The sequence below is a fragment of the Taudactylus pleione genome, unplaced genomic scaffold (genome assembly GCF_031769625.1).
Source record: "Taudactylus pleione unplaced genomic scaffold, aTauple2 ptg000209l, whole genome shotgun sequence".
NCBI classification, from domain to species: domain Eukaryota; kingdom Metazoa; phylum Chordata; class Amphibia; order Anura; family Myobatrachidae; genus Taudactylus; species Taudactylus pleione.
Window position 1 is genome coordinate 436502 of NW_028284611.1, and position 26345 is coordinate 462846.

At 42.3% G+C, this 26345-nt stretch overlaps 1 pseudogene; it reads right to left on the minus strand.

Annotated features, from left to right (window-relative positions):
* The window catches only part of LOC148517795 (microfibril-associated glycoprotein 4-like), an 89003-nt pseudogene extending 63245 nt beyond the window's left edge, over nt 1–25758 (minus strand).
* Nucleotides 25759–26345: the final 587 nt, after the last annotated feature.

A 26345-nucleotide genomic window follows, 5' to 3' on the forward strand; every position in this document is an offset into this window, starting at 1 on the left:
TGGTCAAAATTGACTGGAAACTAGTGGAAATAAAGGTAATTGAGGTTATTAGTACTGTAGGAATGAAAAAAGGCCCATTTTATGTGATTTTAGCTGTTTTTTTATTTTTTAAGAAAAAAATCCAGATCCAAAACCAAAACCAAAACACGAAAAGAAAACATGGAGGTGAGATTTTGGCAAAACCAATCCAGATCCAAAACCAGGGGACATCCAGATCCAAAACCAAAAGCAAAACACGAGGGTCGGCGCACATCTCTAGTTAAGACCATGCATAGACTATCGGGGCCTTAAAGATATAACGGTCAAGAATCGATACCCGCTTCCATTAATCACAGAGTTATTCGACAGAGTCAAAGGAACTGTCATATTCTCAAAATTAGATCTACGAGGGGCCTATAATCTCATTAGTATCCGCGCAGGTGATGAGTGGAAGACAGCTTTTAATACCAGCGATGGACATTTTCTAATACCTTGTGATGCCCTTTGGATTATGCAATGCCCCTGCTGTCTTTCAGGGCTTTGTTAATGAAATTTTTCGGGATTTGCTATACGTCTCAGTAGTAGTCTATTTGGACGATACTTTGATTTTATCGTCTTCTACCGAAGAACATCATTAACATGTGAAGGAAGTACTATCCTGACTGAGAAAGAATCATCTTTACTGCAAACTGGAGAAATGTGTCTTTAGTGTACCCAGTGTGCCATTCCATGGTTATGTCATCTCTAGCTCCAGTATAGAAATGGACCCAAAAATGGTTCAGGAGATTCTGGATTGGTCCCGACCTCAAACTTTGAAAGCCATCCAGAGACTGCTCGGATTTGCCAACTACTACAGATGCTTTATCAGGGGATTTTTGTCTTTGATGGCCCCCATCACGGCTCTGCCTCGTAAAGGTGCTAATCCTGCCCTATGGTCACCTGAGGCAGAGACAGCTTTCCAGCTATTGAAACAAGCTTTTATTACAGCTCCAGTTCTGAGGCAACCAGACCTGGATAAGCCCTTTTTATTGGAGGTTAATGCATCATCAGAGGCAGTGGGAGCCATCCTATCCCAGCGTTATGAAGACAACTAAGTTCACCCATGTGGACTCTTTTCCAAGAAATTTTCTCCTGCTGAGAAAAACTATGCTATAGGAGTACAAGAACTTTTGGCAGTAAAGTTGGCGCTAAAAGAGTGGAGATACCTGTTAGAGGGGGCCAAGTTTCCTTTCACTGTCTTCGCCGACCATAGGAACCTCCTCTTCCTCAAAAATATCCAGTGTGTGAGTCCTCGTCTGGCCCGATGGGCAATAATCTTCGCTTGCTTCCAGTTTACTCTGACCTTCCGCTCTGGAGCCCTTAATCAGAAAGCACATGCTCTGTCCAGATCTTTTCCCTGTAATAACAATTCTGAAATTTTATGCAGTACCCCCGTGCTGGAGCAAGGGTGTTTGCCACCGTACAATTGCAGCCACCTACTGGGAAAACTTTTGTGGCCCCGGAGTTAAAGAAGCAGCTTCTCACCTGGGCTCATTCCTCATGCTTTGCAGGTCATTCTGGTACTCAGAAGACTCTGGAACTTCTGAAAAGAGCCTACTGGTGGCCATCAATGAAAGCTGATGTATTGGAGTTCAACTCTTCGTGTACCTCATAAGCTCAGCATAGATCTTCACGTCAAGCTCCAGATTGTGAGTTGTTGCCCTGCCTATTCCATCATGTCCATGGATGCACCTCTCCATGGACTTTGCAACAGATTTGCCAAGTTCTCAGGGTTACACCACCATCTGGGTCGTGGGTTGACCTATTTTCGAAAATGGTCAATTATGTACAGTACCTCTTAAGAAACTGCCTACTGCTCTGGATTTGGCTCATCAATTCATCCAACATGTATTTTGTCTTCACCGACTTTCTACCGAAATAGTCTCAGATCGCGGTGCTCAATTCATGGCAAGATTCTGGAGAGCTCTGTCTTCTGTTCTGCAAGTGAAACTAAACTTCTCCACAGCCGATCATCCACAAAATAATGAATCTACAGAGAGGGTTAACCAAGACCTTGAGACTTTTCTACGAATCTTTATGTCGTCATCTCAAGACAATTGATCTGATTTACTGCCCTTGGCTGAATTTGCGCATAATGCCTCCTATCATTTTTCTACAAATCATACTCCATTCCAGGTTGTTTATGGTCTCCACCCTCGAGTCCATGGGTTCTGGAGCCTGCCTGTCTTTGACGTACCAGCTGTGGATGATACTGTACAGAGATTTGCGTCAATATGGGCTCAGGTCCGTGCTGATTTGGAGAAAGCGTCCTCTCACTACAAACTTCAGGAAGACAAGATATGGAGGTAGGTGCCTTGCATGCAAGTGGGAGACCAGGTTTGGTTATCTACTCTGAACCTTTGGCTCAGAGTACCATCAATGAAGTTCACTCCATGTTTCTTTGGACCCTTCTCCATCACTGAAATAATCAACCCTGTGGCTTAGTGTCTTCAGCTGCCCTCATACTTGAAAGTTCCAAATTCCTTTCATATTTCTCTACTCAAACCCTTAATCCGGAACAAGTTCCTCAAAGTTCTTCCAGTTCCTCCTCAAATCCAGACAGAAAGAGGTGTGGAATTCAAGGTCTCCCAGGTTCTAGATTCCTATGTCCGCAGGGGTCGACTACAGTACCTCCTGGATTGAAGGGGTTACGGCCCTGAAGAACGCTGTTGGACCGATGCCAGGGACATTCATGCTCCCGCACTCGTTAGGAAATTCCATGCTGTCCATCCTGAAAAGCCTTGTGAGTGTCCTGAGGCCACCCATCATACTGTCATGACCAGGGTTTCCCGGCATGGCAATCGGCAGGTGATGCCTGTGAGGATGCTGTGGCAAGGGGCGTCTGGTGGTGGTGCTTGTGCCTGGTGGGGAGCATTGGCTGTGTGTGGTCCTGTGTGGCATGTTGTAATTCTGGGCTGGTCAGGCCTGGCAGTGCTTCTGTTCCGCTCTGGTGTGGGCACTGCCATCTTGCCTCCGGCCATGTGACCTAATCGCCCAATCCTGGTGTTTCACATGCTCTCTCTCCAGCCTGTCATGGTAGAGCACTGAGTATTTAAGGGAGTTCAGAGCTCCCTTTCATTCCTTGTGCAACGTGTTTCTCAGCGTCAGCTGAGAGAGAGTTACGGAGCTTGTACAACCGTCTGTTGGATTCATTGCCTAAGCCTGCTTCACCTGACCTGCTCCAACTCTGCTGGATTCCCCTGCCTCCTCCATATACCTTCCCCATTGCCTGAGCACCTGAGTCTCCTTACCCTGCACCTTGCATCCACTTACATTCTCCTGGATTTAATTTCTTCAGCCTGCATTTAATTTCAGCCTCACTACCCAGTATACTGGACTGTCTCCTGCCTGTCACTTCCTGGACTTTTTCCCATTGCCACACTACAGTTTCCAAGTGCACCTTTAGTACTAACAGGACTTTTGTTTTGCCATATTCATGTCTACTAAAACACTCATTAAAAGTTCCACATTTTCATTTTAATCTGCTTTAGTGTCTGCTCCTAATACCACCCCAGGTCCACAACAAAATTAGAACCTCACACATATAAGCCTCATTCCATTCACATACTCTATGATCTGTATAAGCTGTGTTATACGGGAGTGCTAACCTACTGCATGGACAGGTGACCAGCGATTCATGATGGGCCTGCTGGTATCATATAAGTCTCATTCCTTTCACATACTCTATGATCTGTATGAGCTGTGTTATACGGGAGTGCTAACATTCTGCATGGACAGGTGACCAGTGATTCATGATGGGCCTGCTAGTATCATATAAGTCTCATTCCTGTCACATACTCTATGATCTGTATGAGCTGTGTTATACGGGAGTGCTAACCTTCTGCATGGACAGGTGACCAGCAATTCATGATGGGCCTGTTGGTTTCATATAAGCCTCATTCCTTTCAGGTGTGGATTTCACTTTACTTCTAAAAGAAACGTATGATTGCCCCATTTCTTCTGTCAGTGAGTAAGAGCATAAACACTGGATATCTTACACAATGGACCTTTCCTCTTTATTCCTGTATATACTGTATCTTGGGATAACCTAATAATTGTATACATCACTTTTTACCTTTATGTCATATTTCATTCACAATTGGTGGACTCTGTATTGCATCATTGTATGTTATATTTATTTGTATACATGGAAGATACCTCTGTATGTAACTAGGAGCAGAACATTGATGGTGAGCGCTAGGAAGTTGATTTACCCTTTTGTTGTTATCATTTATTACTTGGTGTTTTAAAGTGACAATATACATTAACTTATTTAGCTGTAGAATAGGAGCACTGTACATTTACTCTATCACTTTGCTAATTTGATATATTCATGAAAAAAGGGAGAAAGAAAAAAGGGGAAAGTATCTGTACTCTGCTGAATTGGTTCTAGACTCCTATATAATCTTGGCTCAATAGTTCATAGAGTAACGGGGGTGCAGCTCTAATCAACTGAATTAGATCATATAACTAGAAAAGAGAAAAGGAGTTGTTGGTGATGGGCGCACAGGTAAAGAAAATAATAAAGTAAAATATAACTTTTATTGATTATTACGTAAAATAAATATTCGCAATTAAAGGGGAAATATACAGAGAAATATAAGGTTTAAAAATTGATATCAAACAAAACGCACATATATAGTAAAAAAAAGGAAGGCAGAACCACTGATGTGTTGTTCCGTGGAGTATTATTGTAACTAAACAACTATAGTGATGGATGAATTCATTGTATATAATTATCAATGATTCTAATTATTCCTATCCAATCTAGATGCTATGTACATAGGTGGCCAGACACCCTCGTTATATCCTCAGAGTGTCAGATTCAATCTGACATGTATTGTAATTAACATGTCACAAATAGTGGTCCTGTTAGTGCTGTGTTTAGTTGTCAAATATAGCTTTTATGATGTTAATCCTACCTCATAGGTAAGTATTGCACCCAATATAATAAATATGACACCAATTTATAAGGAAGCTCTGTCACTAACATCAGAGTGTCACTCCAATATTACTGTTATATTGTTACTTACACCTCGTGAATAAAAATATCATACCACTGTATCAGGGTGTCAGTATAATATAATTCACATATTATTGAAAGGAGAAATTCATATCCAAAATCTCCTGGTGTTAGCCCATCAGTCCATACACCAGGTTATCACTGTGCCTTTGCATTGAGCTGTTGTCAGATGAATAATGATAATCTCATTCTTACACATTCACGTAGTACATTGAGATATATTAGCGTTATGTAACAAAATATCTGGAAACAGAGTATTGGTTACACCCGCGGTTCCACAAATAGTTGTCTCTAACATGGGTAAGGTGTCTTTATTGGATTAATATAATGATCCACTAGTCAAGATAATAACTTAGTTGTTATGTTAGGCTGGTTGTTCCCAGTCCGCGGTAGTATCAATAAATTCCTGCTGCTAGTTATACTATATGCAGGTGGAGAGTGATTAAGATTCCATTAGTATTATATATATCATACAGCTGCTTAAGGTACACTACAATTTCCAGTGTGACAGTGTCAATTTATGGGCTCTAATAAATATAGAAAAAGTAATAAGCTAATTTCCAACAATCTAACTCATTCAGCATATATCAGCTTGTTAGAATGTAACACAGTTTGTGCTGGACATGTCATTGGTGTTACACTGTGTAAAGTCCAGATTTCTAGGGCACACAACAAATTGTACTATATTAGTGTTAGCTTGTTAGCTCTACTATATACACAGCTAACTATATATTGATCTGTAACAATATATTTTCCAGCAATATCAGCCTATTGGATTGGCCAGCCATTAACTGTACAGAATTTTACCCGTGGACAATCTGGCATATTCAGCAGTAAATAACGCCGTGCCTGCCGCTACATAGCATCTTGTGTCAATTTAGTATGAGCATCATTTTCACTATAGACAACAAACAACCTGGAGCTGCCAGTGACGCCAACGTGCGCGTTTCACTGTAAGCAGCTTTTTCAAGGCTGAACCCGATTGTTCAGCTCGGCCAACAATTTATTCTAAAATGAGACGCCAATCAGATTGGTATCCTATGTCACATGCGATCCCCGTCCAATAGAGGATAGTTTTCAACAGTACTCACGTGTTGTCATGTGATTCACATGGTGGATCACATCCATTAGTCCCGATCACGTGATCGGAGTTTCATCCAATGGATGAGGAGGTGTGTCTGTTTATCTGTTTTGTAAACAGATGACTGAAATGGACTGTTTGTCTGATAACTGGTAAGTGGATAATAATAATAATAATAATAATAATAATAATAATAATAATAATAATAATAATAGGGCTATCAGTTAAAAACCTGTAAATATGGATCAATAGGTGGCGATCTAAATATGATGATTGAAATAATACATAAAAAAGACATGCCATTATAAGAGGGACTTGCCTTCATATGATGTGAATAATTAGAGTATTAATAGAACATGTATTTCCCTTCAGGAATATATACAGAGAAAGGGGGGGATTTTTAATAGAAAAACTGTTCGTTAAACCTACGAGTATCAATTCACATGATGGGTCACATCCATTAATCCGATCACGTGATCAGAGTTTCATCCAATAGATGAGGGGGTGTGTCTGTTAATCTGTATTGTAAACAGGTGACTGAAACGGACTGTCCGTCTAATAACTAGTATTAGGACCATAATAATAGTAGTGGGGCTGTCGGTTTAAAACCTATAATTATCAATCAAGAGGTGGCGATCTAAATATAATGATTGGAGTGATATATGTAATGGACATAACATTGAAAGAAGGGATTTTGGGCCTGATTCAGAGCCGTTCGCTATTTGTGGTCGTTCGTTTAAAAACAAGGGGTGGCTATTCAAATGATCCGTACACACATTGCAGTCTGTTCACGCCTCTAAGTCTGAACGAGCGAGCAAAACATACGCTCGTTTATTTGTTAAAAACGCCCCCTGGCCGCTCGCATCCTACGTCATGTCCGCTATTTATTAGATTAATCGAGTACATCGACCAGCGTATGAACTGCTCGCTATTCTTGTGGTTGGTGTTTGCTACCACAAATTTGCGAGCAGTTCTGGCTATAAAATAACCCAGTGACGTGGTCAATGACGCTGCTGTATTAAATATACACACCCATAAAACGCCCGTTTTGACCTTTAAGCACGCCTGCGTTCGGATCTCCACTCCCCATTTTCAAGCTCCTTCCCCTGTTACCACCCACATACGCCTCATTCTGTCACTCAAAATAGCAGGCCCTCGCTATATTGCGTACCAACGATTTTCGGCCGCACTGACTGGTTCGCGCATGCGTACTAAAAACCGTACGCATGCGCAGATGTGCAAACATCGCTCGGAACGAGCGTACTGCCGCTAACGAGCGGCTCTGAATGAGGGCCTTTGCTCAATGTGATGTGAGTGATTAAAATATGAATCAAATATATATTTCCCTTCAGGGATATAGAGAGAGAGGGAAGGGGAAAATAAGTTATTGGTGAATAACTAATGAATGGACAAAAAAAAATAATAGAAAAACTATCAGTTAAACCTGTGAATTTCAATGTAGAGATAGTGGTCTATATAATAGTGATTGAGAGAGGTAATTTTGTGTCCCCCTCCCTGCTTACCTCCCCCCTGTCCCCGACTTACCTGCCCACTGCCGCTGGCTCAATCTAATGTTTAGAATAAAAAAAACTTTTTTTTTTCTAAACTTTATTATGTTCTGCCGGGAGAACACAGTGTCAGAGCAGCCACCGGACTCAGAGGAGGGATCAGTGAGCACCAGAGGGAGTAGTGGAGGAGGAGCTGCCCATACAGGTAAGTGTCACCTACTATACGCCACCTCACTCCATCATATTGCAAAAATACATAATTTTCGGAATTTGATGAATAGCCTAATTTCCACATCCCCATACTAATGTACCAATGTATGCGGAGCGTGTAAAGTAAGGGGTCTATTTACTAAGCGGTGTTAGGAGACAGAGTGAAAAGTGATAAGGTGCCAGCCAATCAGCTCTCAACTGTCATTTTCATACACAGCCTGTGAGAAGACATTTTGGAGCTAATTGGCTGGCACCTTATCACTTTCTTATCACTTTTCACTCTGTCTCCTAACACTGCTTAGTAAAGAGATAGTAAGATGCACTGTACTTATTAATGAAAATACACTGATTCTTATCAGAAAATGCATGTAGCCATGGGGATCATTATGCCTTATACCCAATGCAGGGAAATTTAACTAATGATCACATATGAATGCGTATATCTTTGTTGTTTTTGTATAATATATATATATATATACACATATATATATATATATATATATATATATATATATATATATAAATTATACACATATATTATATATATATATATATATATATATATATATATATATATATAGTGTACACAAAGGTTGAAATGTGAGCGACAAAAGTGCTTAGTACACTCTATTAACTATTTAAATAATTCAGTAAATCTGTGAAAAACGCTTAGCAATTCATATGTAGTGTTTTAAAACAAAGTGCAGAAATAAACACATAAAGTGCCAAGTGAATAATTTAACCTCAATAAATAATATATGCGAGTGAATAAATACGTGTTTAAAATAATAGGAATATATCTAAATATTAAAAAAATTATTTAATTCATAAATATGACACCTACAATCATGAAAAGTACATAAAAACATAGCAATAAATGATATACATAGGATAAAAAGGAGGAATAAACTGAAAAAAGCTTATCTTTTAGATAAAAAAGAAATTGAAGAGTTCATGGATGTATGATCAGCCTCCCAACGTGTTTCGTCAATCTATGACTTCATCAAGGGGATGAAGTCATAGATATATACATATAGAGAGAGAGAGGTAGAGAGAGAGAGAGCTTCATAATAGGGGTAAGGTACAATCAGGGAGACTGCTGGAGTCTTCAGGGAGACAGGGAGATTGCTACTATTTCAGGGAGTCCCTCTGACAATCAGGGAGAGTTGTCAAATATGACATAAACCTGAGTTTTCAGTGATTGGGGGAAACCATCCATTACACTAATCATTTCCATTTTGATAAATGTAACCTATAAGCTTATACCGTGCGACTGGTTGGAGGGGCTGTGTGTAACCTTATACCCAGCATATAGTAGGAGGAACTATGAAGGGAATGAGCTTGGATGTGAGTCTAGACCCCAGGGCACATGAGAACCCAGCAATGCTCCTGCCACTTTTGGGTCACCGCTGTCACTTACCGTCCATGGTCCTCCCTCACTGGTCATGTCACAGTACACAGGTATGGGATAGGTGTACTATCCACCTGGGTATATCAAGTACACACCATCTTATTTGTTATCCAGGAAATGCACATCCAAGCAGTCATGTGGGTAACAGATTTCTGGGCTTAGAAATTTTGAATCTAGAACATAAGCAAAGAGTTAAGTGTAAAGTATACAGTACACCAACAGTAAATGACAGGATATTAAAAGTTGGAGAGGTCCTTTACAGGATAATGGAAAAAGGCAAAGTGCTTGTGTACTGGATACAGACCTCTGTAGCCTGCAGCCAAAAAAGTGTTGTACCTCTATGTGACACCGACATCGAGGGCCTCATTCAGAGACTTCACTCACTCCGGGGCTCGCAACAAAATGGGGCAGCTGTCGATGTTGATCGACAGCTCGCCCTGTTTTGTAGGCAGGTAGGGGGGGTGGCTGCACAAATGGAGGTGTTCCCAAACACCTGCCGTTTGTGGGCGGCCCTACTGACATCATTCGTGATGTCAGTAGTGGACTTCCTGCTCTATTTGAGCAGGAAGTCCATTCGGCATTGCGAGTGCTGAGACCCTAACTTAGGGTCTCCTCGCAATGCCGATGGTCGCGATAATCACGACCATCTTAGCTTTACAGCTTAGCGAGCAAGCTGGTTAAAAAAAAACTCAGCCCTGATTCAGAGTGAGCACTGGCAAAGAGGGAGCACCTCTGAATCAGACCCTAAATCCCCTTCAATATCGAATATCGTCTAAACATCGGTTACATAGACCAACATATTAACCCCTGATTTACTAATATTCAAATTGACATCGAACACAAAATGAAACAAAACATCCATAAAATAATAGACCTGCTTCATGCTACTGATTTTAGCAGGCTTGTTGTGTGTTCTAAACAAATACAACACAAATAGGAGCGCTATCTCTAAAGGCCGGGTGTAAATACTGTATAAGGTATTACTGATTAATAATTGATTCCACTAAAGGGTGAAGAACCATAGAATACAATTGATATAATGAGAATCTTACAGATAATAAATCAGATGAAAATATTTATAGACATTAAAAGAACCCAAAAAAGCAAGAAAATAAATAAAAATAAAACAGGTATAAATGAAACAATACACATAAAAAGCAATGACACTGGCATCAAAAATAACCTAGAAATGTGGTGTAATGAAAAAGCAAAACACTTGATAGAATAATCCTACAGGATGAACCTGTATACCCTGCTGTGATTTGCGGCTATATTGCCAGTTCTGCAGTAATGTGCATCTATGTTGCCAGTTCGTGTCAATATTGTCCTGCAATAGGTATGATATTTTAATTTGAATAGAGATTCTCTCGTCTTTTGTTTAAATAAACATCAGCAGCTGAACTGGTTCAATTGGGCATCTATAGTAGCAGCCAGTGGTTGAGGTTTTTTTTAACACATCTCAATACTTAAGCACAGGATTTACTGATAAAAAGGTAAAATGAAAAAATAAGTAAATTCCCAAATGAACACCGCTAGTTCAGTCTCCTCTCATAGAAAGAATTCACCTGCAAGAAATTGGAGCCCGATTCTGATATATAAATGGTATGCACAGAGACAATGATTATAGTGCAAACACAGAAAGATGGATCATGCTGAAATAAAATAAATTATTTGTACCACTATTGGTGTTGGTATGGTACCTTCAGAATCCAGTTTAGGGGTTCCACATCGCAGGGCCATCCAGGTTTAATCCTTTCTGAGTGCACTCGTGGCCACGTGTGTGTGTCCGTCGGAGCTCCTTTAGTAATTAGCGGATTGGTTTCCCTGCATTGTTGTCCGGAGACACTGATTAAGGTGCGGTGTAAAGGGAAATAACCCACAGAGGGTTCAGCTGTGCAGTATGTAGCAAGTGGGGTAGGTTTAGCTTGACGCGTTTCTTGGCTCTTGCCATTTCATCAAGCAGTCTCCCCAGTAACAAAAACATTAGCTTTAAATACCACACATATACAATCAGAAAATGTCTTTCTCACCTAAGTCTTGTTCTCATTAAGTGATCTGACTTAATTAAAACTAATGTGAACATATCTCTGTTATTCAACATGGTTAAAAAATGGACTTAGGGCCTGATTCAGAGCCGGACGCTATTTGCGCTCGCTCATCCAGAAAATAGGGGTGGCTATTCAAATGAACTGTTCGCTGTTTGCGGTCTGTTCACGCCTCTAGGTCTGAACGAGCGAACAAAACTTGCGGTCGTTTTTTGGGAAACTATGCCCCCTGGCTGCTCGCATCCTACGTCATGTCCGCTATTTATTAGATGAATCGAGTACGTCGAACAGGGTATGAACTGCTCGCTATTCTTGTGGTTGGTTTTTGCTACCACAATTTTGCGAGCAGTTCTGGCTTAAAAAAAACCCAGTGACGTGGTCAATGACGCTGCTGTTTTAAATATGCAAACCCATAAAATGCCCGTTTTGACCATTAAGCGCGCCTGCAATCGGATCTCCACTCCCCGTTTTCAAGCACCTTCCCCTGTTACAACCCACATACGCCTCATTCTGTCACTCAAATTATCAGGCATTCGCTATTTTGCGAGCACATGAATTTCGGCCGCACTGACTGGTTCGCGCATGCGTATAACGATCCGTATGCATGCGCAGTTGGGCAAACATCGCTCGGAGCGAACGAGCTGCCGCTTACGAGTGGCTCTGAATCAGGCCCTTAGACAGAAATATTCATGTTCATAGGAAAAAATATCCTCAGAGAGACAATTATATATATATATATATATATATTTATATATATATAGAAATAGAAATAAAAATAAATATATAAATGTAAAAATATACCAATAAATAAAAATAAGAGAAAAATATTATAATAATCATAGTAATTCTGATAATTATAACGAACTTAATAAACATAATAAATCTGATAATTATAATGGTGAAAGTGACACCAGACTAAAAAGGGAATCGGTATGAAATACCGCCGGCCACATGGCCGGCAGTTCAATTCCCGGCAGCAGCAGCCAGACAGCTCAAGAGATCCTGGCAGCGGAAGCCTGACAGCACTGGAAATACTGATCGTCCCCAGGTAAGTACTAACTAACCTAACCAACCCCCCTAGCCCTAACCCTCCTTAGGGGTGCCTAACCCTAACCTCCCCCCAAGTGCCTAACCCTAATCCCCCCTGCAAGTGCCTAACCCTAACCCCCCTTCCCCGCTGCCTAAACCTAAGTCCCCCGGGGTGGTGCCTAACCATAAGTCCACCTGGGGGTGCCTAACCCTAACCATCCCTCCCCCTAGCAAAACCCTAACCCTCCCAGGGGGGGTGCCTAACCCTAAGTCCTCCCCGGGTGCCCTGAACCTAACCCTCCCCCCCCATGGCTGTCCACTCGCAACGCCCGGCATCACTTCGATCGGGATGCTGGGCTCCCAGCGTCAGGAAAATGACAGGCGTCTAGATATAGACGCCAGTCATTTATCCCATGCCAGGATAAAGCAGTCGGGAAGGCGGCTGTCAGGAATACGTCAGCCGGCTACCCGACTGCATACCACTAAAAATATATATATTAAATGATTTAACGCACATAGGCCCTCATTCAGAGCCGCTCATTAACAGCAGTACGCTCGTTGCGTTCCGATGTTGAGAAAGCACGCATGCATCGGTGCAACACTGCGCATGTGCGTACGGCAAATTGCGAGATATTTTTGTCTCGTTCGTCAAATTGCGTACAGGAAGTGACATGTCAAATGTGATTGACAGAACAGGGCGTTTTTGGCCGTTGACGGGGTGGAGATGGAAAAACGCAGGCGTGGCGAGGCGTTTTTTGGGCGTACATACATTATCTGATGTGAACGTCAAATGTGTTCGTACCAAGTCATACGTCACTAGATGGTCCTCTTTCCGTTCAAACTGCTCGCACAGCTTGGGGTCTGGATTACTCGACCACATTGGCGATGGCCTTCTCCTCCGTCCCGGCCCTCCACGATGTTTCATCGATTAATCACGGCTTGTCAGAAAAACAATTAGTTTTGTATTGAAAACCAGCTTGTAATGTGTTTTGAAATCAGTTTTTTTTGTTAGCACAAAACCGTACGCAGGTGGAAATCATAGCTGCTAATTTCAGGATTACACAATCAATTAGCGTACATTTGTTGGTCAGTTTTTTTTGGTTGATATTTGGTTTTTGTGCTATTGTAACAATAATGTCATCATGTTTGTGTGTATTTTTCCATTTTGCTTTTGTCCGGAGAATTTGCATCCTTATGTAAATTTTAAAGTGTTCCTTAAATTGCTCTTTTTTTTTTTCATTTTCATTTTTTGGGAGCTCGTTTTTGCCTTGTGGGCCAGGATTAAATGTAAACCATTTCTAAAATAATGTCAGAATACAATGTCAAATTTTTTCAAAATTTATTGGAAACTAAAAACATTTTCTGGCACATTTTTGCCCCAAATATTTTTGGCAGTGTTATTCCCAAAAAATGTTTAATTTGTGCAAACATAAAAGGTATGGAAACTTAAATCAAAAAATTAAAAACAATTCACAAGAAAGGAGAGGGAAGTTTTGGCCAAAAAGGAATATGGGGCAAGCACAGAAGGAGTGTGGGAAAAGTAGCCAGTGCTGTCAATGTTTTTTCCCCGTTTGGCTGGGGGAGGGTGGGCGCCAGACCGGGTCTGGGATGTCATCGGGCTGGCCTGTCCAGAGGCAGATGTTGTGGCCTCTGGACTAGGCACAGGGCTAGGCACATTTGGAGGATTGGCTGAGGTTGTGCCAGAGGTTGAGTATCCTGATGTTCCGGCAGGAAGGGAGGTCGGCTCCACCATGTGCTGGCAAACGAGCTGCTCCAGGGCATTTCCGATGCGGATGTTGGCCCTGGTATTTTCCGCCAGGGCCTGACCAATGGTCACGTTGGCCGCAGCATTTTGCTCCAGGGCCTCAGCCACCCGTTCCAGACTGGCGTCCATCCTCTGCAGAATCTCAGTATGGAAATCCGATTTAAAATTGAGTTCTGTAAGGAGGGACACTGCCTGCGAGGGGGATTGCCCTGGACTGGCTTCTGCAGGGTCCTCAGCCGGATGTACTGGTTCCTCCCCTGCAGAGCCAGCAGAAATTCTGCGGCCAAGGCTCCGCTCTGGAGCAGACTCATCCGCCTCTGTCTCTGTTTGAAAAATGAGAAAAGAGTCACATTAGAATCTACATATTGGCACAATAACATTTCAGAGTTGGTGACATCACAATATTTACCTGGGACAACATGAGGAGCCGCAAAGTCTGGCATGTCCGTATCCATGTTGGACACGCCAAACACCTCCACAGCCTGCACACACCCCTGTGCCAGCTCTTCTAAATCATTCAACTCCAATGACACAGGGGTGGGACCCCCACCTGTCCCCCTTGCATGCCTAGCCCTGTCTGCCATTTTTTATTTCAGGCGATATTTGAAGTCTTGCCATCTGTGGGTGAAAAAGGAACCATTATTCTGTTTTTTTTGGGGGGTTTTGGTTTTAGGGGGGTCAAGTTTTTACTTACCGCCGTTTGACATCCCGGGCAAGACGGGCATAATCACCCACCCTATTGACAGCACTGGCTACCTCCTCCCACATTCTCCACTTCTGGCTTGCACTCATATTCCTGTCTGCCTGTGGCAGGATGTCCACACACTTCTGAACCAAAAACCCCATCTCCTTTCTTGTGAATTGTGGCTGCCTTTTCTTTTTCCCTGCTTTGGCCGGAATACTGGGCCCAGCTGCCTCTTCCATGTCATCCTCTTCACCTATTTGTTTACATGTTGAGAAATTTAAGCTTGCAAACTTGCACTATATTATGTTTCAAAATAATCATTGTTTTGAAATGCATGAAATACTTACCGACAGACTCTTGGCCATTGTTTCCCTGGTCTGTAGCCATTTCTTATCTCCAAACAAGAAATACACCAGAACGTTTTTTTTGGCTCGTGACGTATTTATACATGCGTCCTTATTTTTCGGCCGCATCATTGATTGTGCGTTCCTATGATCCCTCCTTAATTTGTGCAGGAAAATGAACACTATTTATGGCTTGGGGCATCTCAAGTCGAGGTGGCGGTTGTTGGTTGTTGGAGGTTACGTTGGTCGGAGTGGATTGTTGGCGGGATTTGGATTTGGCGTTGTTTGGAGTTGTTTTTGGTTTGTCTTTTTGGAGTTTTTTTTTCCGTTCGCTTTTTTTGGTGTGGTTGTTTTCTTTGTCGTGTTTTTTTTTGGTAAGTTTTTGGCCATCTTACTTTTGTTCACTTTGTGTCTCCTTCTTTTTGTGAATTTTGGCTCGTTAATTTATTCAAAAATCTCCTTTGTTAGGTTTCTTTTGGCTCTGCCCCAACGACCTTTTTATCCGGTGACTTATATATCCTCTATTGGTAAGTTTATTTTTTGACTTGTTTATTAAATGTTCATGTTTTTTTTAACGCAACTTTGTTTGACCTTACACTTTTAACCTTTGGTTTTGTGAGTCCGAAATGTATGAACTAATTTGTGCTTTTTTATCTGCGTATTTTTTTACTTGTATTTGCGAACTAATTAGCACATTTTTATCTGCGTATTTTTTTACTTGTATTTGCAAACTAATTAGCGCATTTTTATCTGCGTATTTTTTTACTTGTATTTGCAAACTAATTAGCGCATTTTTATCTTTTTATTTTTTGTCTTGTATTTGCGAACTAATTAGCGAATTTTTATCTGCTTATTTTGTTCTGTGAAATTGGTTGTGTTTTCCCTTTAGCATTTTTTTAATACATTTGGGCCCAAATTGAGGTAGTCTGCGCACTGTCATTTTGCTCTTTGCCCAAATGTGTGTTTCTCCCCTTTTCTGTTTTGTCTTGCACCCAATTTAGATTCCTAAATGCCCACCCTAAATTGTTGCATTGTTTATTTGTTATTATTTATAGGTTTGGACAATCATGACAATACCCCGGCATGTAAGCATCATTGGATTGTATCATCAAGCTAAGTAATTTTTCAAATATTTTTGCCAAAAAAAGCCTTACCTTCAAATCTTGCCATTTCAGGTTGATCTTGGTTGGATTGTTCAGGCCATGCTCCTAGAAGCCGACCAACCTCAATCTCGTCCCAGGCATAGGCATCGTAGGCGTGCAAGGCCCCAGATATATCGAACACGTGTCATACTTTTTGGAATGCCCAATGATGAGGTGTTAAGACACTACCATCTTCCGCCCAAAATCATCATAGACACTCTCTCATTAATAGAGAGTGATCTTGAGCGGCAAATTGACAGTCCTACAGCAATACCACCACTTACGCAATTTATGGCGGTGTTACATTTCTGTGCCTCAGGATCGTTTCAAACAACGGTGGGACTAGTGGCAGGAATCTCCCAATCCTCCTTTTCCCGGATCCTGAGGCCAGTGATGGAGGCCCTTTTCAAGCACCTCAATCATTTTATTCAAATGCCTTTGGATATGGGTGCCCTTAGTGTGGCCAAGTCAAATTTTTACCAAATAGCTGGCTTCCCACACATCATAGGGGTTGTGGATGGTACTCACATACCACTTCAGCCTCCAGCACGGCTGGAGGCCATATTTCACAACCGGAAACACTATCACTCCCTGAATGTAATGGTGGTATGTGATGCCTCCCTCCAGATCCTGTCCCTGAATGCAAAATTACCCGGAAGTGCACATGACTCATTCGTCATCCGGCAATCAGGGATATGGCACAAATTAAACAACCTACAAGCTGGTGATGCGTGGATTCTGGGTAACTGGAGACCTTTAGTACATAACAATGTTAAGCTTGATACACAGTGATCCTGATGTTGTCACTTCTTTTTCACAGGAGACAGTGGCTACCCTTGCACACCCTGGCTGCTCACTCCTAATTTGGCTCCCACACCAGGGCCACAAAGTAATTTTAATTCCGCACTTACAGCCACCAGGCAAGTGGTGGAGCACTGTATCGGCCTTTTAAAAGGCCGATTCAGATGCCTCCACCGCTCTGGTGGCGAGCTCATGTATTTGCCGGATATGGTTTCGAAAATTGTGGTCCTGTGTGGGATATTTCACAACATCGCCATAAGGAGTGGTGTCCCAATGCAGCCAGAGGATGCCTTGCCTGAGGATGGCCCCCCCGAGGTTGGTCGGAGGTCAGTATGTGGGGGGGCCATACGCGATGATGTGGTGGCCAGATATTTTAGGTAATTATTGGCACCAAAGTAGTTTATTGACACAATGTGCTAAGGATTTTTGGAGACCATCTAATAAATTTGTTTTTTGTTTCCCATCTTCTGTTTGATTTCATAATCTTTGGGACTCAAATGATGACTAATTTCTGCTACCCAAAACAAACCTTCATGGGGACACATTGGATATATATTCTGGAACCAATATTGAAATGCAACATTTGTGGAATCATGTTGGCATGCTCCTTCGTCAACCAGTTCTTGATTTTTCTTTACTTTTTTCATATGGTGTTTGATGGGTTGTATTTTTTGTTATCACTGTGTGTATTGTTTGTGAGTCAACACTTTGGTTTTTTAGTTATGTTGTGAATAAATGTTTTGAGAGTGTAATTTTGCTAATTTTATTGACCATTGCAAGCAAGTGTAACCAGGTTCACCCACGTTAAAATTGCTTAAGGGTTAATCCTGTAATGACGCAATTTGATCTAAATTTAAATATGCTTTCTGGGTCAAAACAAACACCAAAAGGTATTCTGTACAATCAGTATGCTTTGTAATATAGGCCTAAGCAGGTTGCCCCCCAAATTGGAACATGTAAAATGTAGTAATATAAAAATTGTAACACACCAAAAAAGCCCAAGCAGATTGTTACTGTTAGCTGTTTCATGTGCCTGTTTCCTAAAAAAATACAACACACAATCTTAGTGACATTAATTGCAAATACTTGCTGGAAGAGTCAACTTATGTCAGTGTAAACAATCTAAGATTTGGAGACAAGGAATGAGACAGAACGCAAAGTATAAATTTTTTATTAATACAAAAATTTTTAAATGAATAAAAAAAATTAGGGACGCAGGATCACAGACATACAGTCAAGGACCACCAGCAGCACGATGACGTAGCCCCGCATCCTTTGGACGCACCCGGCTAGGTTCGCCAAACGCCTCTGGTCCTCTGTGGGTTAGAAAAGTGTGGGGCTTAATACATAATTAATGAAACCCAATGAAAAAACAAGCCAAACAAAGGTATCCAAAAATGGCAATATTGTGACCAAAAGCACATTTAACCCAAAAAATCCAAGGACACAAAAATGGACACCCAAAAAATTGCAACAAAAACCAACAATTTTTGACAGGTGGGATATGTGTATGGGGAAATCAGTAGTAAAAGATAAAGACAAACAGAGTTTAACACCAAATTCTGAAAAACCAAATAAAGTAAAAGGCACAAACACAGGATTAGATCCAAACATTTAAAAAAAACAAAAAAGATAAAAGGGAAACATACCGTTCAAAATGACGCCTGGCCCAGAAGCAACTCCCTCGTCCTCCTCGGTGGTGGCTACATTCCCCAATGAGGTGGAAGGGGTGATTTGGGATTCAGGGGAGGGGGTAGTTATGAGAGGGGTGGTTGGAGGGGAGGGGGAATTGGGATGGAGGGGAAGGAGCCTCGACACATGTGCCACAGGGTCTGTGCAGGCTGGGGAGGAGGGGGAATTTAGGGAACTTTGGGGTGTGGATGTTTGGCTGGGGGTTGGGAAGAGGGGCCGAGAGCGCTGTCTTTGAAGATGGAAAACAAATTGTGGTTATTTTCGAACATGACCTTGTTAAACGCTAATTTTTTACACCACAAATATGTAAACATGCCCATGCAGATATGAGTACAAAGAATAAATAGGCCATACATGAAAACATGCCCATGCAGATATGAGTACAAAGAATAAATAGGCCATACATGAAAACATGCACATGCAGATATGAGTACAAATAATAAATAGGCCATACATGAAAACATGCCCATGCAGTTAGGGCCACAAAGATAAACATGAAAACCACAGTCAAAAAAACTTACTTTCCGCGATCTGCATGCGAAAGCATGCCAGCAAGCGGAGCGTCCGACGTTGCAGGTCGGACCAGCTGCGCTCCAGCTGGCCGATCTGGCGGCGTGAGCCGAAGGAACGCAGGCGGCCACGTACCTCCGCATATGTGGAACGCTTTTCCCTATTGGTGATGGGGGGAGGCTGGCTGGTGATCCGCCTGTCCATCACCTCGGTTAACACCATCAGCTCACGCCTGGTGAATGCCGAGGCTCTCATGATGGCAATGGTGTATTTTATTAAAAACAATTTTAATAAAGCCCCGAAAAAAAAAATATGATTGGCTAATGTATTTGGGTAATTAACAGGACAAATTCTATTGGTTAGTGTATGAGTCATGTGTTCGACAGGGCCACAAATCTATTGCGAGTTATGATAGGCTTGATGCAGTGACATGCGTAAGCTAATTTAAATAAAGAAATGAACCCAGTAAAATATGCGTGGTTAAAAACAAAGAAAACAAATGGATAATTGGCTCAAACATGTATTTTGACAAATAAAAGCTAATGTTTAAGCTGTACATATTCTGTGGGTAAACATAAACATGGACAAGAGTAAAGTTTATTGCATTGCCCAAAAAAAAAAAAAAAAAATGAAGAGCAATTAAGATAATTGATATATTGATTGGCATGATACGATTGAGGGAGGTAGGCAGAATAAAGGAGCAGGTAATCGGAATCTGACAGGCCCACTTCCGGGTTGGACTTGTGCGTGCATTCCCTGCAAGCCACATTGGGGATGTACGCTCGCTATTTGGCACGCTCGTTAGTTAGAGGAGGGGTTGGTAGAGTTTGGGGAGGATGTTTAGATGCATTCGAAATTATGAGCAAGTGCTTGAATTAACATATTTCTGTACGTACGCCGAACGTACGAACGCCCACTTGCGTCCGGGTCTGAATGAGGGCCATAGTATGTAGAATATAGAGGACATGTATATGCTAAACATTTTTTAACATATATAGATATACTACTATTTTTTTTTTACATATGTGATCCCAACTAAAATAAATATAAAATATTAATATCACTCAGAATAATTATTCTAATCTATTCCCAATATTTCACCAAAATGATTAGAGATAGTTACTTTCTTAATATTCAAACTTCCATATAGGGAATCAGTCAGACTGAGTGAATTGTAGGTATGCAGGTAATTCTAGTAATAATCATAATAATCTTATGGTTTTAGCCATAAACATAACCATATATATGTATACTCCTCTTGTTATTAAAAAATGGAATTTAGCTCCTCAAGACTTATGTGCAATAGGACTGAGAAACAATAATACCAAAAAGGATCATGATTAGTATTCCATTCAGCTGTGTGAGCCAGTCCTGGTTGTGAAAATAAATGGAAAAAGATGTAGGGGTCTCCCGTATTTTCAACAACCAGCACCAGGCTCTTACTGGTGGGGGTGTAATGCCAAAGCTGGAAGATATACTTCATGGGGTCCCCTGACAAAGCATTCAGCGCCCCACACTAGTCAGCCCAGGAAAGAGCTGAAGCACAGGGCTAATCCCCCCTGTCCCTGGTTGGTGGGTGTGGGGTTGATGTAAAAAACAGATTTAAGCCAATATTGTATTTTACATGAGGACATTAAGTCCCAGCAAGCCTACCCTGTATGCAGGGACTTGGAGAATCACAAGTATCAGCATGTGGGGCATTAAGGAGCCGCTGGTACATATACCATAGGGTTTTTATTTTTTTCTAATGGGACATGGCCACACCCATCATGATTTGGCCATGCCCCGATAGTAAAGAGGCATGGGCCGGCTCTCTATGGCCCTGGTGACAGTCAGTGTTACCAAGGTTCTCAGTGACAAAGTCAGTGTTACCAGGGTGCCCAGTGACAGAGTCAGTATTACCAGTTAGCCAGTGACAAATAGTGAGTGTTAAAAGGGTGACTAGTGACAGTCAATATTATTAGGGTGCCCAATGACACAGTCAGTTATCAGGGTACCCAGTGACAAATACATTGTTACCAGGGAACCAAGTGACAAAGTCAGTGTTACCATTGTGCCCAGTGACAAAATCAGTAAAACCAGTGTGCCAAGTTGCAAAGTCAGTGTTACCAGTTAGCCAGTGACAATAGTGAGCATTATGAGGGTGTCCAGTGACAAAGTCAGTGTTGCCTCCATGCTCATTTACTAAAGTCAGTGATACCAGGGTGCCCAGTGACAAAATCAGTTTTGCCAGGATGCCCAGTGACAAAGTCAGTGTTACCAGGGTGCCCAGAGACAAATTCAGTGCTACCAGGGTGCCCAGTAACAAAGTCAGTGTTACCAGGGTGCCCAATGACAATAGTGAGTGCTACCAGTGTGCCCGGTGACACAGTCAAGATTACCAGGGTGCCCAGTGACAAAGTCAGTGTTACCAGGGTACCCAGTGACAAAGTCAGCATTACCAGCATACCCAGTGACAAATTCAGTCTTGCCAGTGTGCCCAGTAACAAAGCCTATTTTAACAGCAAGCCCAGTAACAAAGTTAGAGTTACTAGTTAGCCAGTGACAAAATTCAGTGTGCCCAGTGATAAAGTCAGTGTTACCATGGTGCCCAGTGACAAAGTCAGTGTTACCAGGGTGCCCAGTGACAAAGTCAGTGTTACCATGGTGCCCAGTGACAAAGTCAGTGTTACCAGGGTGCCCAGTGACAAAGTCAGTGTTAACAGTTAGCCAGATGCCATCAATCAAAATCCAAACATTGCAAGCACGACACGAGACTTAAGATAGGCATCAAAATAATGGCGCCAGTTTTAATCCTGATGATGGAATCTAGACAGACACCATTCATAATAAGGTAAGTCGTGGGGGGAGAGTTAGGTTTATGCACATAGTGGGGTTAGGGTTAGGTTTTGGGTGGGAAGGTTAGGTTTAGGCACCCCTCGTGGGGGTTAGGGTTAGGCACCACTGGGGGGTTAGGTCTAGGCACAAAGGAGGGAGATTTAGGTTTAGGCACTAATGAGAAGGTAAGGCTACAATAATGAAGTGTTAGGATACTTACTGGACACCTGTCGGGATACCGACCATTGGGATACCACTTTTGGTATTTTGAAAGGAGACATCCCAACTGCCGGTATTTCATACCCATTCCGCACAGTTCACCTGTGTGCCCAAAGACAAAATCTGTGATACCAGGGTGCCCATTAACAAAGCCAATGTTAACAGCAAGCCCAGTGACAAATTCTGTGTTACCTGGGTGCCCAGTGACAAAGTCGTTATTACCAGTTAGCCAGTGACAAAATTCATTGTGCCCAGTTCATCAGTGTGCCCAATGACAATATCGGTATTGCCAGTGTGCCCAGTGACAAAGTTAGAGTTACCAGGGTGCTCAGTGACAAAGTGATCTATTTACTAAGACTTCGATAAAGATAAAGTGAATGGAGATAAAGTACCGGCCAATCAGCTCCAAACTGCAATTTCACAGGCTGTTTGAAAAATGATAGGAGCAGGTTGGTTGGTACTTTATCTCCATCCACTTTGTCTCCATCCAGGGCTTAGTAAATAGACCACACAGTCATTGTTACCAGGGTGCCCAGTGACAAAGGCAGTGTTACCAGTATGCCCAGTGACAAAGTCAGTGTTACCAGTTACCCAGTGACAATAGTGAGTGTTACCAGGGTGAACAGAGACATGGGACCTCATTCAGAGTCGGTCGAAGCGGCCGCACGGTCGTGCACGAAAAGGGGCTGTATATGCAAATGATTCCCTCACAAGTTGCGTCCCTAAGTTCGGATCGGTAGCTGGCCGACCAAGGGACAGGAAGCGGTCGGAAGACAAAAAAATACGCCCCCTTCTCGTACGCATTGCACGTCATCTCCAGGCATATAAGGATTAATCGAGACCATCGGGAACCATCGGAACTGGTTGTAGAGCTTAAGGTTGACCATACCCTCTCTTAAGCTCTACGATCATGTCAGTGTAAAAACCTCCCATATCACATGTGCAATGATGCTACTTTGTTAATTATGCACTCCCATAAACCGTATGCACTCCCACAAAACACTGTCCGCATAATTAGGCACGCCTGCGTTCGGATCTCCACTCCCCCGTTTTCAAGCACCTTCCCCTGTTACCACCCACAAACGCCTCATTCTGTCACTCAAACTACCGACGTGGCTGTGTTCAAGGAGAGAGAAATTTCTGATCGTAGCGGCTAGTTTGCGCATGCGCATTGCTAACTTTACGCATGCGCAGTATAGCGAACATCGGTGGCGTACGACCGTGCGGCCGCTTCGACCGACTCTGAATGAGGTATATAGTGTTACCAGGGTGCCCAGTGACAAAGTCAGAATTACCATAGTGCCCTTTGTCAAATTCAATGTTACCAGTTAGCCAGTGACAATAGTAAGTGTTACCAGAGTCACTAGTTACAGTCGGTGTTACCAGGGTGTCCAGTGACAATAGTCAGTATTACCAGGGTGCCCAGTGACAAAGTCAGTGTTACCAGGGTGCCCAGTGACAATAATGAGTGTTACCAGTATGCCCAGTGATAAAGTCAGTGTTAACAGGGTGCCCAGAGACATAGTGTTACCAGGGTGCCCAGTGACAAAGTCAGAATTACCATAGTACCCTTTGTCAAATTCAATGTTACCAGTTAGCCAGTGGCAATAGTGAATGTTACCAGGGTCACTAGTTACAGTCGGTGTTACCAGGGTGCCCAGTGACAGATTCAGTATTACCAGTTAGCCAGTGACAAATAGTGAGTGTTAAAAGGGTGACTAGTGACAGTCAATATTACTAGGGTGCCCAATGACACAGTCAGTTATCAGGGAACCAAGTGACAAAGTCATTGTTACCAGTGTGCCCAGTGACAAAATCAGTAAAACCAGTGTGCCAAGTTGCAAAGTCAGCGTTACCAGTTAGCCAGTGACAATAGCGAGCATTGTGAGGGTGCCCATTGACAAAGTCAGTGTTACCTGCATGCTCATTTACTAAAGTAAGTGAAACCAGGGTGCCCAGTGACAAAATCAGTTTTGCCAGGGTGCCCAGTGACAAAGTCAGTTTTACCAGGGTGCCCAGAGACAAAGACTGTATTACCAGGGTGCCCAGTGCCAATAGTGAGTGTTACCAGGGTGCCCAGTGACAAAGTCAGTGTTTCCAGGGTACCCAGTGACAAAGTTAACATTACCAGGGTGCTCAGTGACAAAATCAGTTTTACCAGTTAGCCAGTGACAATAATTTGTGTTTCCAAGGTGACTAGTGACAAAGCTATTGTTTCCAGGGTGCCCAATGACATAGTCAGTGTTACCAGGGTGCCCAATGGCAAAGTCATTGTTACTGACTTTGTTATTGGGCACACTAGTAATACTGACTTTGTCACTGGGCACACTGGTATTATCAGTATGCCCAGTGAAAAAGTCAGTATAACCATTTAGCCAGTGACCCCATATTGAGTGAAACCAGGGTGCCCAGTAACAAAGTCAGTGTTACCAGGGTGCCCAGTGACAAAATAACTATTACCAGTGTGCCCAGGGACTAAGGCCCTCATTCAGAGCCGTTCGCTATTTGCGGTCGTTCGTTTAAAAACAAGGGGTGGCTATTCAAATGATCCGTACGCACATTGCAGTCTGTTCACACCTCTAAGTCTGAACGAACGAGCAAAACATACGCTCGTTTATTTGTTAAAAACGCCCCCTGGCCGCACGCATCCTACGTCATGTCCGCTATTTATTAGATTAATCGAGTACATCGACCAGCGTATGACCTGCTCGCTATTCTTGTGGTTGGTGTTTGCTACCACAAATTTGCGAGCAGTTCTGGCTCTAAAATAACCCAGTGACGTGGTCAATGACGCCGCTGTATTAAATATACACACCCATAAAACGCCCGTTTTGACCTTTAAGCACGCCTGCGTTCGGATCTCCACTCCCCATTTTCAAGCACCTTCCCCTGTTACCACCCACATACGCCTCATTCTGTCACTCAAAATAGCAGGCACTCGCTATATAGCGTACAAACGATTTTCGGCCGCACTGACTGGTTCGCGCATGCGTACTAAAAAGCGTACGCATGCGCAGATGTGCAAACATCGCTCGGAACGAGCGTACTGCCGCTAACGAGCGGCTCTGAATGAGGGCCTAAGTTAGTAATACCAGTGTGGCTCAGTGACAACGTCAGTATTTCCAGTTAGCCAGTGACAATATTGAGTGTTACCAGGGTGCCCAGTGACAAAGACAGTGTAATCAGGATGCCCAGTGACAAAGCGAGTTTGTCCAAGGTGCCCAGTTATAAAGTCAGTGTTGCCAGGGTGCCCAGTGATAAAGTCAATGTTACCAGGGTGCACGGTGACAAAGTCCATGTTACCAGTGTGCCCAGTGACAAAGTCAGTGTTACCAGGGTGCCCAGTTACAGGTATAACATCACTTACAGTTAGCACTGTAAAATGGCCCTAGGTCCGCAGCTTGGTGACCCCTCTCCAGAAACAGGAACAGGACAAGGACGGTGCAGCATATCCACATCATCTAACTGGAGAAGAAACATTTGTTTTACTTTACCAATTATTCTTAGATCAGGGGTCAGCAATCTGTGATTCTCCAGCTGTTGCCTAACCCTAACCATCCCCTCTGGCAGCCTGACCCTAACTCTCTCCCTAAACCTAAAAAAAATACAAAAAAAATCAACCTTTTTGTGTCAACCATTTGAACCTGTCACATATTGCACTTTCGATCTTTTGTCAGTCAACCTTTTGTATCTGTCGACTTTTTGTCATAGTTGACCTATTGCATGTCAATTATCTGGCATCAATACATTGACTGTTGACCTATTCATTGTCGACCATTCATCCGGATCCCAGATAGATTGTTACCTAGGGAAAGGGTTAAGTATTTTTTACTGTGGTTTCATCTCCAAAATTTTATAAAATAATCATAAATTTCCAACTTTCTGTAGCAAGCTCCAAACTAGTATTTTTTAAGAAAGATAAATATTGTCTGTAATAGTTACACATTCTAAATTGTTTGCAGTTCTCCAAGGTGTTTTAGGGGTCATTATTATTATCAAAGATACTGTAAAGTGTTGAAGTCAAACAAATGTTACTTTATTAGCA